The sequence below is a fragment of the Castor canadensis genome, chromosome 10 (assembly GCF_047511655.1).
Source record: "Castor canadensis chromosome 10, mCasCan1.hap1v2, whole genome shotgun sequence".
NCBI classification, from domain to species: domain Eukaryota; kingdom Metazoa; phylum Chordata; class Mammalia; order Rodentia; family Castoridae; genus Castor; species Castor canadensis.
This window is the reverse complement of record NC_133395.1, coordinates 71701166-71715765: the sequence shown is the minus strand read 5'-3', so window position 1 is coordinate 71715765 and position 14600 is coordinate 71701166.

Here is a 14600-nt window from a genome sequence, read left to right as displayed (position 1 = left end):
TTCTACCAGGCTCTGTTCTTTTCCAGGTCTGCAACTGAGGTTAAACCTTTGTGATGCCTGCTCTACTTATCCATAAATATACAGGAAGAGAAAATATTCCACAGCCCTCAGAGATGGATTGAGAGAGTTCTTAATGTTGAATATCCTAAAACATGAGGACAATCTGCTCTGTCACTGAATAAAACTAGAATTGTGGGCTAGGAGTATAGCTCAGTGCTAAAGCGCCTGCCTAGCATGCGCTAGGATTCGATCTCCGGTATCACAAACAAAAATCTAGAATTGGTATTTATGTAACACATTATAATTTACCAAGGGCTTTTTTTTCTCTGCATATAGTATCTGGTTTTTGTAAACATGAAAATCTTCCTGACTTTACAGATGATGAAGTTAGATTTATTTGGAGTAAATAAAATGGGCAAAATCTGACAGCTACTAAAGTGCTTTGTATTAAAGATAAAAGACCTGAATGAATATGACTGTGATCTCCATGGGGACAATTATTCCGTAGAGTGGTACCCAGGGGAGAAAAAGGTTCAAGAGCTTTGATGTGTTCCATAAACTTTAAGTGAACCGATGACTCAATTGTGGCATAACATATAAATAGACCCTGCAAGGGTAGGGGCTTAGTTGATTTAATTTGCATTAGCTAATCTGTTCCTTCAGCTTATGATGTTTCCAGATAAAACATAATATCACGTATGTTTTAAATTATATGCATAGGTAAATGCTTTTTGAATCTGGTAAAAATAATAGATAGGAGAAAAGAAAAAGGAACCATGAGATGAGATTTTTTAAAGCATATTTTTCATTCTGTGGTTATAGTTTGACTCTTATTTTATTGACAAGTGGGGGATTTACTTTACAATAAGTGCATATGGAGAAATGCCACCTCTATTGACCTTGAAACACAGCAAGTTGGGAGCAAATTCTTACTATATTTTTAAATCCTTTCAACTTTGGAGGTGGGGACAGTTGTGGAAATTGAATCCTGTTCCTTTTCACTCTTCATTGTCAAAGCTCATAAGAATACTGTAGTAACTGCTCCATAGCTAACATATGCCATCAATACAATCTATAAATATGTATTTGGAAACAATATTTCTACAGCAATGTAGTTGCTAGAGCAATAATTATGGTAGCACAAATGTGTCAACGGCTGGTTAGAGATATCACACCTGTTTCTAAGTGAGTTTCAGTAACTATTTTTTTTTGCCAAAATCCATTGCTTAAATATGTATTTTTTGTAGATTAACTCACCATCACATCTTTAATCATTTATTGTTAACTTCATGCATGTAACTGACAGAAGAGATGATTTTTGTTAGGTTTTGAATGAGAGGAATAAGTTGACTTTGGGAATGTGAAGCAGGTGGTTTTTCCAAGCATTGGGGTTGATGTGGAAAAAGGAGATAGACACAGAGATAGAATGTATGCACTAAATGCAGAAAGTGAAATAAGTTATTGCAAGTGAAATGTCACAGGGAATAAAACTGCTTGCATAATTGGGAGTGAAAAGAGAATGAAGTAGGAAATACTATGAAGGAAAAAGAAGGAGACCAAAGAATATCAGAAAGATGATACTATGAAATTATTCATTTATTCACTCATTGAACTAGAAACAAACACCTGTTATGATTAAGGGAATTCTGAGAGATTACTATTCTTTGAAGAGAACCAAGATTTAGAGAGTAAAATGAGTTCACACAGACAGCAAGTAGCAGACCTTGACTTTGACCCAGAGTCTTCTGATCCTGAAGTCAGTGTTCTTTCTACCACACTGATGCCACTATGCCTTAGAAGAGGCATCAACTTTATTATTTTTCTTATACAGTTTTACATTTTCTAAATGAAAAATACGCTTGAAAAGAAGTAGGTATGTGGCGCTCTAAATACTGGAGAGAATGAAAACACCAATAAACTTGACTGGGAGGAAATCATTAGGGTACTTCCTATTTTGAGTAGTGTAAGTTGTGGAATGAAGGTCAGAGTAGTCAAGGGCATCTTTGAAAGAGTGGCAAGACCTATCAGCCAGACAGCAGAAACTCTCAAGGAACTAGCTTGTTGTTTGTTTCCTTCCATTTTTATTCATTTGTGGATAACCAAGGTTTTTGAAGAAAATTATTGCAGGCTTCATAGTTTGGTTTAATTATTATTATATCTTTTCTCAATCATAATGTATGGTAGTGGTTTATTAGATCACAAAGCTACCATTTAGTATTTTTATGAGCTAAATTCTTGACAAGATATTACCTGAATAAATTAGAACCATTTTTTAAAGTTGATAAAAATAAATATCCTCCCAAAGAAATTATTTTCAACCTTAATGCAGTGCATCAACCTGACAAATTAATAATTAATGACAAATAGCATAATGCTGGAGATTTAGAAGCACTGATTCAATCTTCACAGAAAATTGCCCAAAGAGACTGGTGATTTTCAATTAATAACTCAGTTATTCTGTAATCTGAAAATGACATTAATTTGGGGTTAAAATAGAAACTGTCCTCCAGAATCTCATTAAATAATTTTAAGAATAGTTCAGAAAGAGCCCAATAGCAAAATGAGCTCATTTATCCAAATAAATCACTTCCCATCTCCACCATGTCTGAACCATCATTTGTACAAAAATGTTGATATTGTCCATTTATTCCACATTATCTGTAAATTCTTATTGTGTAGTACAGCCCTATTCCATTAGAGGTAAACTTAACTCATTGGAGTCAAAGCTTACCTTATATTTAATGGCTCCCTTGAATTCATGAGCCCTTTGGGATTATTTAACAATTATGATTGATGTAAGAACGAAAAACTATGCAATTTATATATTTTCAAGTAATTCTCTACATTCTGCCTTTAGCTGCAAATGTGTGTGTATCAAAAGAATAAGTGAGTCTGATGTTACAGAGATCCTCCAAACTACAGAATTTTCTTTCACGCATTGTACATTTTATTAAATATCTTCTGTATATTTAAGCATTGTGCATAGTGCAACTCAAAATCCATGAGATATTATTAGCAGTTGCTTAGGGAAGATTTACAGTCTCGTTTAGGAAGAACATCCAATCGATACAAGTGGAAGTCAATACATATGCAAATGCCAAGCTGTGAGATCCAGACAGTACCTACCAGGAGATCAGAGGAAGGGGAGAACAGATAAAATTCAAGTAACGTAGGAAGGCTATAAAAACATGCCCTAAAAATGCTGATTTAATCAATATTAGGTGAATGAATGAAGTAGAAAAGGGGAGGTCTATGAGAAAAGTTTGAGCATTCCAAGCAAGGAGGGCTTCCACTGGACTTTTGATGCTGACTAGTCTATGGATTTCTACTTCTCTGGTACCTTGGTTTACCAAATTATGACTGTCTCATCTTTGCCTACTAACCAATAAATACACTCACTTGCTGTTTAAGAGTCATGTGCATAACAGTTCACCTTTTTAGTGATCATTTCATGTGCACCCTCTTCACAGAGACAAAAGTTTATGAAACACTGTGATTATCCCACTCTATAAATAAAAAAACTGGAGCTTAGAGATGTTCCAGAAGCCAGATAGAAAGTATATACAGTGATTATGCCCATATCTCCAAAATTATTATTTTTAATTTTATTAATCATTATTTTTATATTTTCTATGGTGAGGTAAGTTAGGCAAGTTCTATGTCCTCTATCACTGTTGTAGATTTATACAGCTCATTGCTATATGTATAATGACAGTCTCTGAGAAACTAAGTCATAAAGGAACATGCTAAAGTTTGTTTAATGCACTGTTTTCCATAAATGGTCACATTTAAAAACAATTATTTCATCAATGACCAATGTATTCCAGAACATCTGAGCACATATTTCAACTTGGTTTAGTCCTATAGAATCTCCTCAAAGCCTAGCCTTCACTTTCCTTGCTTACCATTTCAATAGATATTGTCTATTGAAAAATTCCCCTCAAGAATTCCTTCTTTGAGCTCCTTTTCCATGATATTACAGATTGAATTGGATTTTTCCCAAAAATTGTAACTTGAAGTGCAAATCCTTGGTACTTCAGAATATGACCTTATTTGAAACAAGATGAGGTTTTTAGAGTAGAGTGGGCCTTTAATTTAGTATGACTGGTATCCTTATTAAAAGGGAAAGTTTGAACACAGACATGCATCACAGCAGAATGCCATGTGAAGACAGGGGAAGATATTGAGCTCATGTACCCTGAAGTTCCAAAGATGCCAACAAGTCTTCAGTAGCTTGGAGAGAGGCATAAAACCAATTTTTCCTCATAGCTCTGAGAAGAAGCCAACCTTATCTATACCCTGATCTCAGACTGCTAGCTTCCAGAACCATGGGAAAATAAATTTTTGTTGTTTAAGTCACCCAACTGGAGGCACTTTATTAGGTTGGCTCAAGGAAACCATACACAGGTCATATCCTAACTCACTTCTACAGGTTGCTCCATTTTCTCAGCACAATTGTCACCCTTCTCGTCATGCTTCCCATGGCCTCCCCAGCAAAACTGCCCCTTACCTTTGACTCCCAGAGCATTTTATTTTCCCTGTTGGTTCTAAACCCCTTAGAAATGGTCTTATTCTACTTTGTAGTCACAGCACATGAGAGAATTATGGTCCTTCTTAGCTAGGTGCCAATAAATGTGCATTTGAATGAAGAGCTGAGTAACTAATGAATCCCTGGTTGTTTTTCTCCTGACTTATTATGTGTCACAAAGCAGTGGAGTGGCTATGCCACTCTCAATGCCTGCCCTCTGAGATGGCCACAAATAGCTTTCTACAGAGTCAGTCTGAGTGTAGAATAAAGTGGTCATTAACACCTCTTGACAACCCTTTGCTAGAGGTTTAGATGAGATCAGCATGTCATGAGCACCCTAGTGTGGATGGCATAAGATTAAAGCAACCTGGTTCCCAGCATCCCATTTTAATTTCATATTGATGCCTGAAGGAGTGGAATTGATATTATAGGACAAATGCTTCATGGTTTTAATTGGAACATTCAGTACTCCTGATACCTGCAATGGTTCTAATATGAGATGGAGGAATTTTTAATTAGCATCTTCACTGTGAATTTATTTCTCTCCCTTCAAATAGTAAAAAATGTTGATTGGATAGTTATGCTAAAAGGAAAATTATGAAACCATCTTTACGTAGTGTATGTGAGTTAAAAGTAGTGAATATCACTGTATCAGAACTCAAGCTCTGCTTAGGAATAAGGCTTACATATAATTATTTCCTATTATTTTACTCTAATGTTCATGCCTGTTTTGTTTTTGAGAAGTATATTTTGCCAATTCATGTAATGGATTTCCAAAACAAAGCACCCATTTTAATTTAGGATGCAATTTTTTACTGAGGGTAACTACTTGTTCTGATTTACCTAGAATGGCCCAATTTAGCAGTGAAAGTTTTACATTCCAATGAACTTTTAGCCATGAACTGTCCTGGTCTGTTAGTCAATTCCTTTGTACACCCAATTTTATTTTATTTTATGATTTTTTACTTATTTATTTATTTCTTATTGTTTTATTATTCATATGTGCATACAATGCTTGGGTCATTTCTCCCCCCTGCCCCCACCCCCTCCCTTACCACCCACTCGACCCCCTCCCTCTCCCCCCACCCCCTCAATACCCGGCAGACACTATTTTGCCCTTATCTCTAATTTTGTTGTAGAGAGAGTATAAGCAATAATAGGAAGGAACAAGGGTTTTTGCTAGTTGAAATAAGGATAGCTATACAGGGAGTTGACTCACATTAATTTCCTGTGCGTGTGTGTTACCTTCTAGGTTAATTCTTTTTGATCTAACCCTTTCTGTAGTTCCTGGTCCCCTTCTCCTATTGCCTCAGTTGCTTTTAAGGTATCTGCTTTAGTTTCTCAGCATTGAGGGCAACAAATGCTAGCTAATTTTTTAGGTGTCTTTCCTATCCTCACACCTCCCTTGTGTGCTCTCATTTTTATCATGTGCTCAAAGTCCAATCACCTTGTTGTGTTTGCCCTTGATCTAATGTCCACAAATGAGGGAGAACATACAATTTTTGGTCTTTTGGGCCAGGCTAACCTCACTCAGAATGATGTTCTCCAATTCCATCCATTCACCAGCGAATGATAACATTTCGTTCTTCTTTATGGCTGCATAAAATTCCATTGTGTATAGATACCACATTTTCTTAATCCATTCGTCAGTAGTGGGGCATCTTGGCTGTTTCCATAACTTAGCTATTGTGAATAGTGCCACAATAAACATAGGTGTGCAGGTGCCTCTGGGGTAACCTTTGTCACAGTCTTTTAGGTATATCCCCAAGAGTTGTACCCCCAATTTTAGATTTATGTAGTTTAATGATGTTATATCATCAATTAAAATATTTTTGCATATTTATATTGCCCTGGGCAACGGGAAAACAGAAATAAAACAGAAACCTTATCTTCTGCATTCCAATCTAGTGAGCAGGAAACTGAAAGTCGTAAGAGAATACAACATGCACCTGCCTTAGAAAGTTGTAGCTTTCTGACTGATCAACAAGGAATGAAGTAGAGTCTAAAATTGGCATTCTAGGACATGCCAACTTTAGAAAAAGAAACATTGGGTGTGGGAAAGAAAATATCAAAAATATGACTTAAATTTTTGGAATACAATTTTTAATTAATTTATTTATTCAGTTATGTATGCTTTCAAAGGTTCACATGGTATTTGGTAATTATGGAAAATAATACTACTTTAACTATCAGTAAACATGGATAAAATGCTTTGTCTTATAATCTAGATTCTATATAGGTCTGTTCTACCTTTTTAAATATTAACTGTAAAACACAAAATCTGACATTCTTAAATCTAGAGTTCATTGGCATCAAGTCCATTCACACTGTTGTATAACCATCATCACCATCCATCTCCAGAACTGGTTTTTCTATTTTGCAAAACTAAACCCTTGTACCTGTTAGTAATTCCTCAATTCTTCTTTCCAGCTCTATGAATTTGACTACTTTATGTTCCTCATATAAGTGGAATCATACAATATTTGTTCTTTTCTGACTAGCTTATTTCACCTTATACAATGTCCTCCAGGTTCATACATGTACCATGCAACAGGATTTCCTTCCTTTTTAAGGCAGAATAATATCCATCATGCATGTTCATTTTATTTATCTTTTCTTCCATTGGTAGACACATGGATTGCTTCTGTATTTTACCTATTGTAAATAATGCTGGTAAGAACATGTGTGTACAAATATCTCTTCAAGATCCTGCTTTCAGTTTACTCCAGAGGCACCTGCACGCCCATGTTTATTGCAGCACTATTCACAATAGCCAAGTTATGGAAACAGCCAAGATGCCCCAGCACTGATGAATGGATTAAGAAAATGTGGTATCTATACACAATGGAATTTTATGCAGCCATGAAGAATGAAATGTTATCATTTGCCGGTAAATGGATGGAATGGGAGAACATCATTCTGAGTGAGGTTAGCCTGGCCCAAAAGACCAAAAATCATGTATTCTCTCTCATATGCGGACATTAGATCAAGGGCAAACACAACAAGGGGACTGGACTTTGAACGCATGATAAAAGTGAGAGCACACAAGGGAGGGGTGAGGATAGGTAAGACACCTAAAAAATTAGCTAGCATTTGTTGCCCTTAATGCAGAGAAACTAAAACAGATACCTTAAAAGCAACTGAGGCCAATAAGAAAAGGAGACCAGCAACTAGAGAAAAGGTTAGATCAAAAAGAATTAACCTAGAAGGTAACACACACGTACAGGAAATTAATGTGAGTCAACTCCCTGTTTGGCTATCCTTATCTCAACCAGCAAAAACCCTTGTTCCTTCCTATTATTGCTTATACTTTCTCTTCAACAAAATTAGAGATAAAGGCAATATAGTTTCTGCTGAGTATTGAGGGGGTGGGGAGGAGAGGGAAGGGATGGTGTGGGTGGTAAGGGAGGGGGTGGGGGCAGGGGGGAGAAATGACCCAAGCCTTGTATGCACATATGAATAATAAAACAATAAAAATTAAAAAAATAAAAAATTTAAAAAAAAAGATCTTGCTTTCAACTCTCTTGGTTATACACTCAGAATATAAATTTTATTATTGTTATGGTTTGAATGGATCCTCCAAAGTCCTTGTGTTCAAAACTTAATTCCCAATGCAACAGCATTTAGATGTGGGGCCCAAGAGGTGATTAGGTCATGAGAGCTTAGTTTGTTCTCTTTTTCTTTCCCTTCCCTTAACCTTTCTCTCCCTCTCTGTCTCTCTCTCTCTCTCTCTCTCTCTCTCTCTAACACACACACACACACACACACACACACACACACACACACACACACGAGTGTTCACATGCATACTCTTTTGCCCTTCTGCCTTCCACCATGGGATTGTGCCATAAGAAGTTCCTAGACAGATAAGGACCATTTGATCTTGGACTTCCCAGGCCCCAGAATTGTGGTAAATGAGTCTATTTTTTATGTTATCCAGTTCCAGTTATGCTGTTATAGCTGTATAGACAATCACCAATCTATAATTAGAAAGTGATTAACAATATAATGTGTTCTGATGTTTGAGGTATTATCTATGGGCCACTCTTTCATACTCTGCCTTGAAATACTGGGGCTGGAATTCAGCAATCTGGGTCACTTCACTGCCTCCTGGCTCCCATGAAGCTCTACAGCTAGGGGCTCTGGGGGTGGAAGAATGAACATACCCTTTCCTTTCCTTTAGTACCTCTGTGCCCCCAGCCTCTTTTTCATCCCAGCAGCACTGGCATTCTAGAAATTGAATTCTTGCCATTTTCCCATCACTCCTACAACAAGACCTATGATTCTTCATTGTGGACATGGCACCAGTGAGCTGCAACCCTTACAGAGACATGGGCCCCAGCTCCATGGGGCTGGTCCTCCAGATGGGAGACCCCTTTACCAGCTGATCATTACCTCCTTTTTAGAGGTTCCACAGGGCCCTTTTCCACTCTTGCCTTTCTTTCATCAGCCTTAGGGGCAATAGTCACTTCCCGCAGTCACTTCATCCTTGGTACCTTACCTTGGAGTTCTCTTTTGGCACTTTCAGTTATGTGGCTAACAGTTCTTTATATTAAATTCTCTTTGTTGAAATAACTGACTAGTTTCTATCTTCTGACCGAACTCCAATAATGTAACGTGTATGATCTGATTACCCTCATCCACATTTCTTGCAACTTTTTTCCTAAACCCATTTACTTTTATTTTCAAGTAATGTGAGGTATTTCCACAGTTCTGGCCACATTCACATAATTTCAATTCATTTCTCTGAGATGCTTGTCAGTGTGACTGTGGCAGTTTTCTATATAAGTTTCAAGTTAATTTTTAACACCTTCCTTTGAGAAGTTCAGCTAATTTCTGAAACCTAGTGGGTCTTCTAGACTCATGTCTGTAGGTATATTTGAAGAAGGACCTTCTGAGGACCATTTGATTAGGTCAGGAGGGTGGGGTCTGAAATGTGCCCTTACAGTGTTTCCCTGAACAACTGTTAAACACTCTGCTTGCCAGTTCCCATGCAAACTGTGGGTTTGCCTGCCCTTCATCAATGAACCAATACTTGTAACTGTGCTCTTACTATTAGTATCTTTATTTATGCTATTTTTTTTTCATTCAGATATAACAGGGTTCTGTTAAAGTAGACAGGGTTGGGTGAGGGGGCATGAAGGAAAATGGTGGATGGGATGAATTCAAGTATGATATATTTGATATGTTGTAAGAGCTTTTGTAAATGCCACAAGGTAACCCCACCCAGCACAACAATAAAAAAAAAGCTTAACAAAAAATAGTAAAAATAAAGTAGACAGGGCTTATGCACTTCCTAGCTTTAGAAAAGGATCCTAATAAGAATTATTTCCTGGATTGGATTCTGCTAAGCAATAATGCAAACACTGGGTAGGATGTTTCTGAGTATTATTTACACTCATGGCTCATGACACATGTCAAAGGCACACACTGCAGAGCTGTCACAAATGAAACGCTAGGCAAACTCACAGCTAACATACTAATGGGTATGGTGCTCCACAACTGTGCAAAGAAACCCACTAAGTGGAATAATCACTTTTCTTATTTAGCTTCATATGGATCAGCACTTTTAAGTGTTATATATGTATTATTGCTACATTTTTTACTCAGTATGCATTATTCCCATTTGGCAGAAAGTAAATGAGGCTCAGAGACAACTCAACTTTGAATATACAACTAAAGCTATTGCAATCATGACATACTGCCTCTTATTCCTAAGTAATGTATGTGGCACCAAATAAATAATTCTGATATTAAGGTTTTCTAAATAAATAAATTATAAATTCAAGCTTTTTTAAAAATCAAAAAGGTTATGGATTGAAGTTTACATGTAACTATATATGCACATATAAAATTTAAAATATGAATATTTCTCATATTTATATTGTAACAAAAATTATGCATGAGTATATGATGTGTGTGCATATGTGAACATGGGTGTGTGCATATGTATACATTTTCATCATGTCAGGGTCTCTGGGCTTGCACGTATGATCTTGACTATGTCATTTCAACCTCTCTATCTGAATTTTCTCATCTGTAAAATGGGAATAATAATAACAGTCACTTTGGTTAAGGTGTCAATTGGCTGATTAATTTTGTAAAATTCTTGACATGGGTCCTGGAACATCATCAGTATTCAACAACTGCTAGTTCTCATCCTTTCACTTCAGATCATCAGAGAATAAAGCAAAACGGACTATTTTATGTGACTGTGTGTTCTTCTCTGTAAGATCTATACACATTTAGCATGTTCTTATTATAGTTGTATTAATAGTAGAGTCAAAAACCCACAAAGTTAATTATTTTGAGAACAATGAGCTGCAACTCTCAATTATTCAAGATGATGAGGAAAAGTTTGAATGGGTAATCCAAAACAAAGGACAATTAATTTAGGCAAATTAGACTGCATTATATTAATATGTTATTATCTACTTCAATTCTGATAACTATCAATTAATAACAGTTGTTTTCAGAGAGGAAACAATAGAGTACAGTGAACAGAGTCTCCTCCATCTGAAGCCTCTTCTCTTTGGCCAGTGGTGGCTTTGACTTCCTTAGTCTGAGGGGCCTGGAATGTCACCTGGCCCTTATATTCTCTGGTGGCCTTTCTATGTAAGTGAGCTATGGCACTGAGCTTAACTCATTATCTGCTGGCCAGTTGTCACAAAATGTTTCAATAAAACATAATGTACCATCTCTTTGTTCTTCATTCCATTCTGCCTCCTTCTCCTCCATCTTGCTTAATATTCTAAGAGACTGCTTTCCCCAGACACCCTTGCAACTGGTTTCCAGGTAGCTTAGACCAACAGAAAGCAAAGTCAAGTGGCTGGTGCTTCTTCCCAACTTGTTCTGCTTTGGGAGGCATCTCCAGAGTTGGGAACAGCTACATCTTCTTCATGGCTCTAAACCCTGCTAGTAGTACTTCTCTCTAAGGTCTCAGCTCCTATGTTTCCTGCAGGTAGCTCGCCCCTACACACTGGAGATATCCCCGCCACCCCATTGTCACTATAGTGTTAGGTATAGTCATGGTAGCATCTTGCTGCTGGTATTCTACATTTCATTTCAGTTCTTTTTGCCGTCTCTGCTCTCCATCAACTTTGTATTACCATTTCTTTTATTCATTTTCCTTTGTTGAAAGACCTGCTGAGAATTTTGTTTTCTGACTGTACCATGTGAAATTCTTATGAAAAGATTGTGTATAGACCCCTTAGATGGGTGAGAAATGGTTCATTTGGGGTGAGCATCTCATTCTCAAACCAGCCCCTGCTGTGCCTTCTCCACTTCACCCTTCACTGTAGTTCATTTTCATCCCAGGTGCAGGAGGCATTGTGGCTCTTCCTGCTGGGTGAATATTGAACAAATATGTCCTTTCATTTTAAAAATCGTGAACAGGTGGCCATGCTACATGAGCAGCATAAGGCTGAATATTAACAACAGAATTTAGTGAAGTAATCAAATTAAACTTACAACAAAATGAATCTTCCATTTATTAATGATATGCAGAATCATCATTGTCCTACTTTGGAGGCCAGTGGGGCATATGACTGTTAGAATTAGCTACTGACTAACTGACATTATTTTTGCAAAACCTAACCTAAAATAAATATTTTCTTACTTATTGTTTTAATCTCGGTTAGTTTTCTGGTCTTTATAGAAAACATCAGTGATTACATTTTTTCCTAATTCTCTGTGTTTTCATTTTTATTATAGACACCTTCTCACTAGATGTACTCTTCTGCTGCTGACAGTCTGCCTTGTGGCTAGATTCTTTCTTCCTCTCACTCAAGCACAAAATGAAGGGCCCTTGGGCACAGAGCAGCAGTCACCATGGCAGTAATGCCAACATTTCTGCAGCATGGAGGGAAAGCCACATTTGAGATTTCCATGTCATGGTCTCTATTGCATCTAATTTCACAACCATGAGAACCATGTAGCATTAGTATTTCTATTTTAAATTGAGTCTCCAAAAGGTTAAGTAATTTACACAAAGTTATATACTCTATAAGTGGAAGAATTAGGACCCAAATTTATCTGACTCCAATAAAAGTTGTTCTTAATTTCTACAGGAAAAATGGCACCAATGCAGAGAAAAGGGAGCAACTATAGATAAAAGATAACTTCCAGATAAAATGAAACAACTCTTTTCCCTGCCTTGTTTCTCCCAAATAGCCCCTCCTGTGCTTATGTATCCAGGGACCTCCTAGATATTGTGCCACTTAGTACCTGAAATCAAATCACTGACATTCATCTTCATGTGTGATTGCTTTCCTAATGAAGTAAATTTTGAAACCTGATATACTTTGGGATGGAAGACAGTTCTCCATGATCTCTATCCAATTCCATGCCTCTTGGTAGTTGAGACAACTGTATTTCTGACTCTTTCACCTGTGGTTCCTTTCATGAGCTATCTACCGTAGAGTGGAGAAGCTGCCACAGACCCATGCTGTTCAGCTGTTCTGGGAATCCATTATTGAAGTGAGATCCTTTCCTCCCTCTTATTCAAGGCTTGCCTGCTAGTTACAAAGAGGAGATAGTGAAGGGCAATGAATTCCTTGAATTACTTGTTTCAGAGTGAACATAGTTCAGGGAATGCTAATGGTACCTTCTCTAAATACCTTTTACAAGAGGCAGCAAACAAAAGTATGTATTCCAGTTCCTTAGGGGTTCTAGTCATGCCTGCCAGTATAGATTCAAAAAACACCCTCCTCAGTACCTGCAAAGCTATTTCTTAGTATCTGGATTTGAACCTTTTTTTTCCACAAAGACTTTTTCCCAAACTCAAAAGAATTTTCTTTATTGATTTGTCTTTCTTTCACCTTTTTTCTAATTGTTTTTGAAATATTCTAAAATGCAAATGTGATGAAAATCATGGTGTTTAGGGTTAGAGACCCTACACTATCAAGAAAATGTAGTTTAAAAGAGTAAAATTATATATTTAACAACAGTAAGGGAGTTCTCTTTGAAATACATTTTATCCATTCCAATTTTAAATTGCTGTATCTTTTAGAATCTAGTTAAATTCTGTTTTTCACTCCCAAATCTTAAATTTGTAGGATTCTGCATGGAGGATCATTTCAGAGAGAGACAGAAATATCCCCTAGAAAACTAGGGTGGAACAATGAAGCATCCTTTCTGGGACAAAGAGAGAAAGCAATAAACTTTATCCTCTCTTTTTCACTTACTCTTCTCTAAGTCTTACTTCTGTGTTAGTCATTTATTCCTTTCCTCTTTCCAACTGATCACATTCTTGAAGAACATTATTAATAAAAACCTTTTTTTAAAAACCTGTCATCAGTGGTTATTTTGTTATACATCTTCAAATATGATTTCACCATGTAGTTGGATGCTTCAGTAAGTCAAAATAGTTTTTTGTTGGGACAAATAAAAAAGAGGCTCAATGACCACATAGGTCAAACTCTAAAAGTTCAAGCTGCCACTTATAGAACTCATAGAAAAGCTCCATAAACCATGATTGTAAAACTGATTTGAAGAAATATGAATCATTAACGAGCATCAAGCATTTCTCTGTTTCAAAATATGCACTGTCATATGAATAACTGAATCTCCTCAAGACAGTATTTCCCTATATTTTCCTTGTAAAAGAATTCTTTTCTGTTTTATTAAGTTAATAAATGTATACTTCTTGGCCTAAGAAAAGGAGAAGAGACCCAAAAGGACTGACTGTCTCCCAAGTAGTATCTACTTATGGGGATTAATCACCTATTTCAAATGTGGTGCGTATGTGTGTGGGCAACATACATATGATGGAAGATGATACTTTGCAAATAGAATCAGCCTTGATCTTGATTCTATGTCCCTCATCATCTCTGTTTTCAACTTTTCTAGGTAATATCTTGCTCATTCTATTCATCCATGTGCATTTGATTTAGGAGCCACACCTTTCTGCCTTCCCAGGGAATCTATGAATTAAGCTGAGTCTGAAGCTTAACAATAGTTAATGTGTTGTCCCTTACAAATAGCACAATTTCATTTTGATTTATTTCATTTCATCAAATATGTATTGGCACTTAAAGTGTATCAGGCACTGTGTTAAGATGGAGTATAAAGT